The sequence below is a fragment of the Eublepharis macularius genome, chromosome 4 (genome assembly GCF_028583425.1).
Source record: "Eublepharis macularius isolate TG4126 chromosome 4, MPM_Emac_v1.0, whole genome shotgun sequence".
Lineage (NCBI taxonomy): Eukaryota > Metazoa > Chordata > Lepidosauria > Squamata > Eublepharidae > Eublepharis > Eublepharis macularius.
Window position 1 is genome coordinate 25,511,472 of NC_072793.1, and position 6,615 is coordinate 25,518,086.

A 6,615-nucleotide genomic window follows, 5' to 3' on the forward strand; every position below is an offset into this window, starting at 1 on the left:
ACGCCTGAGGTTTGGTATGCCTGCCCCCCCCCATGCAGGTGAATGAACTAAACAGGTGCAGGTGCGTCATACCTAGAGGGCCCGGCTGCAGGGCCGCGGCAAACGGGCGTGACGTTGAGGGACACGGCTCTTGTTCTTTGCATTAGGAGCAGCCAGAATACGCAAGTTTACTAGCAGCGCCTGAAGTCCACGCCAGCTAACCAGCCCCCCCCCCACTATCTCTTTATCCCCCCCAAAAAAACTATCCACCCACCCGGATCTTTCCCTTCCTCTGTTGCACTCGCCCGTCTCGGCCCCTCTCCCCTTTCCCTTCGACCCATCCATCAATTCACGGCATCCACACAGCCATCCATCACTCACGTGTATCACTATCAGTCATGCCCACCTACGTCCATCTAGCCATCCATTCAAACCCACCCACCCCCTCACACACACACACGCATTTTGCCTTCCAGGCTACATTTGCTCCACTTCACGGGGGCTCCCTCTCTCTCTCCTTTATTATATATATATATATATATTTTTCTCCCGGAGCTAATTGCAATGATTATTATGCTCTTTCTGATTTCCAGGCCAGGGAGCTGCGAGAGAAAGCGGGGGAGGGGTGGAAAGATGAGCGAAGAAGCAGAGGAGGAGAAATAAAATTGGTGTTGCTGCTGCGGCTGCTGCTGCCACGGGTGGGGAGAGGGAACCATTATCCACTCAGGGCCAAATTGGCCCCTGGCGCGGAAGCCTCGGCTGCAAGCAAGCAGGCGGGCGGGCGGGGCTTGGAGAGGGGAGGCCTGGGCCCACGCAGGGCCTCCCCGGCTTCTTTCCACGGGGCCACCATTTTTGCTCTTCCCAACTTTGGGGGTGAGGGCGAAGAGAGGAAGGGAGGGGGACTCGCAGGCTCGTTTCCACCACTGAGGCCCGGTTGCCGAGAGACGTGCCGACCAATCAGGTCTCAACAGCTCACCCGAGGCTCTCGCGCCGCTTCCTTATATGGTGCAGCTAGTCTGCAGGGCGCCGCGTTCATCACCATATAAGGGCATGAACCTAAATACAGTATCTACCTTGTTCTCGCTCTCTCTCTTTCTGCGCTTTTGCCTCCCCCCCCCCTCCCGCCCGCCCCGCAAGACGAGTTAAAGGCGATCGATGCCAGAGCGGGGAACAGCAGCCGCCAGAGGCCGGGTGCAGCCCGTGCCCGGGCAGAGGAGGGGAGGGGAGGGGAAGGGAAAGGCAAGGCTGCTGCTGCTGCTGCTTTCTCTGCCGCAGCCTCTGTAAGGCCAAGACAGACACAGATGTTGTTACCATTTTTTTCCCGCAGGCTGCTGCAAAATCCTCCGCTTGTTTATTGGGGCGGGAGAGATTCTCTTGCACGCAGTAATAATGGCTTTTGCAAAAGCGTAATTCTGCTTCCCACACGAGAAGGGGGCTGGGAGGGGGGAGGGCTGCAGCTGAGGGCCCATTTCTGCTGCAGTCACCTGAGCTCTTGGAGAAGGAGGCAACCCCTCCCGCTTCCAAATGCCGGGGGAAGGTTGCTGACAGCTCTTCCCCTCCCCTCCCTGTCTTGGCTAGGTTTGGTGTGTGTGTGTGTGTGTGTGTGGGGTGCATTTCTCAATGGAACGGGCCACGGGTTGCAGCTTTAGAGAAGCCCTTCCGTAGATGGTTGGAGGAGAAGGGAGCGAGAAAAGCACTCGACACACGCTCAGAGGCACTCGTTTCCCCTTCGTGTTCTGTGCTGGAGAGTGAGGGGCGAAGCCCTGGTGCTCGCGGTCCTACTTGGCTCACATTAACCCGGAGCTGATGCGTGTGTGTCAGCCAGACTCCATTGTAAGAGGAAGGGTTGGTTCCGACGCGACTCACAGGCCGATGCGGAGGGGCGAGGAGCTGCAGTCACACCTCCTTGCAGCTGTCAGATCCCGATTTATACATCCTCCCCCTCCCCTCGCGCTGACGTCAGCGGGCTGATGTGCCAGAGATGGGGTGTGTGTGCGTGTGCGTGTGCGTGTGCTTCCATTGAAATACACGACGGGCCCCCTCCCTCTTCTCGGCAGGGTTCTTTCGCCCCAGCCAAGGGAGTGGGGACCCAGACTGAGCGGGGTGCGTGTGTGCATGTGTGTGTGCATGTGCGTGAAACAATTCTGGTGCAGCCCAGGCGCTCCTCCCCCGCCCTCGCTTAGACACAACTGGATTTTGCTGGCTCTTTCCAGAGCCCAGCGGGGAAGATAAACAATTCTCCAACGAATATGGCTCAGCCACTGAGACAAAATGGATCCGGCCCAGGGAGGTGGGATGGCGAGGGGCGGGGAGCGGTCGTCTGCACCGCCCTGGCTGGGCTCGGGGAGTTCGCCCCGGTTTGCAAACACACACATTTGTGTTTCTAGGCACAATCAGCGACTTGGGTGGGGGCTGCGGCGGCCGGGAACAAAAGGTGTTTTGTGCGCGACGTCCTTGCTGCGCCCAGAGCCGCCGATAAAGCCGCCGCCGCCGCCGCCGCCGCCGCCTCCCCCGAGCGAAGCAATTTTATCTCACAAGGATTTTCCTGTGCGAGTTTGCGGATCCCGTGGCTGAAATAGCAACGTCTCCTTCCAGGCGGGAGGGAGATGAGAATTGGCAGACTGTCATGCCTCTGTGTGTGTGTGAGAGAGCGAGCGAGCGAGAGCGCGCCTGCGTGTAAGGAAGGCGGTGGGAGGGAGCGTGCCTGATTCCTTAGCAAGGCTCCTTCGGGATGCTTCTTTGAGACCCTCATTGACTTGGAAGGAGGGTTTTTGGGACTCCCCGAAGGAGGGGGGGTTAAGCTTTCCGCGACGCTGCTGTCTGGATTGCCCCTGGGAGGATACTATTCGACTTCTGTGCTCGTGTACAGCTCCTGGTACGCGCAAGGCATCAGGTTCGCGTCCTCCTACATGTCGGGGAGACTCCGATCCTTCAAGCTTTTACAGTGACGGAAGGAGCCAAGTTTGGGCTAAAGGATATCAGCACCCCTGTGGAAATCTCGTCCGATTCCGGATAGGCGGCTTTGTATCCCCCCCCCCATCTGTCCTTCTGTTCCCGGCCTCGTCCACAATGCACAGGTTCACTCCCAAGTCCCCGATCCCCCCACCCCCAAATTAGGACTTGCCCAAACCTCTTCCTACCAGTTTCCCTAATCCTCGGCGTATTTCTGTCCAGGGAGTGGCCGGTTCAGCCACAAGCCTCTTGGAACTTAGAGCAACCCAACCTGTTCTGCCTAGAGTCTCTGTTGGTGTTAGGAAAGGGAGAGGTGTCTTCTGCCTGCTCCACGTGGGACTACTTAGTGCAGAAAAGATCTCTGGCCAGGGGAAAAACCTATTACTTAATCCTGCCTCCCGATTCCTGACCCCCAGAACTCGACCCCCACCCCTCGAAACGGTAGATCAAGGCTTGGAGTATGATTTTTTAAAACGTTATTGCCCCTCCCCCCCCAAACTACGCAAACTTGGAATGTATCAATACAAAACCAAAAATAGTTCTGAGAACTGAATTCTCTGCGAGATGAAAAAGGGGGCAGCAAAGAAGTACCACACAAAAGTCTGGTTAAACCCGGTTCGCCTATTTTCCAGTCTTAAAGGGTCTTGGGAGGACCCGAGAGAAACCCAGAAAAATGTGACTAGAACCGCTGGCGTGAAAGGTCCTGGTCCTTTGACTCTGGTTCAGGCTATAGATCCAGAGGAGACGAAGAGAGCTGTGCATCTGACGAAGAGAGCTGTGGTTCTCGAAAGCTGCAATAAAGTTGGTTTTCTTAAAGGTGCTGCTGGACTGTTTCCCATTTTGGTTCAAGCTAGTAATCTTAACACGCTTTCCCAGCAGCCCGCTGCCATCAGTGGGATCCATATCTTCCTTGTAGAAAAGGTCCACCGTGGTGGGGGACTCACATCACAGGCTGCGCTCCGGCGCACACCTTCTTGGGAGTAAGTCTCCTGCAACGCGGTGAATTCCAGTCAGTCTGCAGGGGCGGTCAGATCTCTCTCTCGGATCTGTTCGAGATCTGATGCCAAGGCTCAAGCAAGGACCATTCCGTCCGGCCGGGCGATGGCTCCTGCTCCCCAGAAGCACGTCGGACCGTGGGCAGCCCAAAGAGGTACGCGGCTAGGTGGAGTTAGGGTCGGTGCCATTCGCCGCGTCAAGACAAGCGCGGAAGTTTCAGCCGCTCTGGCTGCTTGCCTCGCCCGCAGAGAGGCCATTTCCAGTAGCACGGTGCCACCTATGGAGTGTACCTGGAATTATTCCTTGCCACGCCACGCCACGCAAGCGACGCAGCGCCCCTCGCCCCACTTCGGAAGTCTTGGGGCACGGGAGAGAGGAGGGTTTCCTTCCCCCTTTTTAAAGGGATCAGAGGTCCTCTCCCCCCAAAAGCTGCGGGTGGGTGGTCGGGAATGGAGCACCTTTCTCATACTTTGGGAACTTTGAAAATGTCACTAAAAACTGATTCCAAATGAAAGGCCACGTCGAACTTGAAGCGGCTCATCAGGGGATCCTTTTGGCCCGGACGCCTATTAAAATAGCAGTTCTTAAAAGAAGAAGAAGTAGGTGGGATCGGTTTTCAGCACCACAATTGGTACTGAGATCAACGCAGGTCCTGAAGCAGTCCACTGAGCCTGTACAGAGTGCCTTTTCCTAGCCAAGCAGGGTTTTATCAATTCCGGGTTAAACAGCAGGACTTCCAAAGGTGCCAACACAGCTTTAGCTACAACTTATTCTCTCTCCTTCTCAAATTAAAACCTGCTTGGGGTGGGGGGTGGGGGGGTCACTTACTGCTGTCTACCCAACATGCTGTCGCGCAGAAAGGAGAGTGCGCAGGGCTTCTGTTAAGGTGGACAGAGACCCTCAAGACCTCGGCCTTTTGTACAGCATCTTAACAGTCTCTAGCATTTGTATAACGCTTTCACAGTCCAAAGCGCCTCATGCACATTTTTCCTGATCCTTACAACAGTCCTGCAAGGCAGGACAGTATGATTATCCCCATAATGCTGACAAAGAGCGGCGGGATCCTGTCTTGTCTGAGTACACCTGGTGAGTTCCTTGCAGAAAAAAGATCGGAACTGCGGAAACTTTGCTTAGTTTCTAAACACTGTTGTCTGCACACATTTCCCCATGAGTTTTGACTCTGCGGGTTTTTACGGAGTCTATGCCCGCATGACTGAGCAAATAAGGGTGAGGAGGAGGAACTCATCTGGGTCTGCGATAACTACCTTGAATGAATTACCTCGGAAAGAAGCTGGATCTTCCCTCTCACCCAAGTAGCTTCATTCCAAACTTAAGCAAAAGCAAGGCGAGTTACACTGCCGCCCTAAGCACGTTTACTCAGAATCCTACTCAAGTCAGTTTGATGGGGTTTACTACCAGGAAAGTGTTCTTAAGCGTGTACTGTTAAAGAATCGAAGTAGCTGGAGGGGTAAAAAAAATGCCACTGCTCGGCTGCGATTTTCAGTTTAGAGATTCGGGCTTTGGGGGCGATTGGGGGGAATCCTATCGGGAAGGATCGGGTTTCCGAGGGCCAGTTCCAATACTGAGCTCCCAACCTCCACCCAGCCCGGGTTCCCATCCAAAAGAAGTGAAAAGGAGCGCCTCTGTGCTTGTCACTGAAAAATGTTTCTCTGGCAAATATTAAAAACGTATGGGGTGGGTGGGACGTACTGGTGGCGATTCATCAATGTTATTATCTACTGGTCTTTCTGCAGGAGCCTCAGTATTTGTAGTGGCAAAATCGAAAAGAGTCCACTAGCACCTTTAAGACTAACAACTTTACTGTGGCATAAGCTTTCGAGAACCACAGCTCTCTTCGTCAGATGCCTATTTGTAGTGGGAAGCAGATCCCACTGGGAGATCCCGCTGCAGCTCTAGTGCCGGGGTGGAGTTGTTGATTCCTTCGGAAATCGCTCCCTAAATTTGTTGGAAAGTTGTGTGTGTACCCCCCCCACACACACACACAGGCACGGAGATGCGAGCCCAGACACACCACACACCACGTTCTAGGCAAACGTAATATTTTCCTTCTCCCCTGCTCAGGATTTTCTGAGGACTTTATGAATATTAAAATTTCATATACTGGCCTCTTCTTAACCCTCCCCCCTTTTGCTGTGGCGCCGAAAGAGAGAGACAAGCAACTCTCCAGCCTGTCAGAGACCAAACTCCAGAACTTCTGCAGAAGTTCGAAGGGGTCCAGGAAACGCCCTCTTGGGTCGACGTCAGAAAGAATCCTTGGCATTTCAAGAAGTTGGTCTTCTCTCTGTGGGAGGCGATCTCCTGGAACAGTCACGTTAAAAGCGTTCCGGCAAACTTGGCTCCTGAGGCTGTAACTTTGAACAAAGGAAAAATGACGCGGAAAGTGCCTAACATGTTCTCAAGGGAGGAGAAACCGGGATTTCAAAGATCCAGAGGAGTTCCCCTTGTTAGTCTGTAGTTGCAAAATAGTAAAAGGTCCAGTAGCACCTTTAAGACTAACCCACTTTATTATAGCATAAGCTTTAGAGAACCACAGCGCTCTTCCTCAGATGCATGGAGGGAATGAAGAAACTGGCCAGAGATATAGAAGGGGTGAGAGGTTGCAGGGAGGGCCATGTAAATGCAAATCAGTTGCAAAAATCATGAAAGAGGTGCAGTGCGCATCCAGGC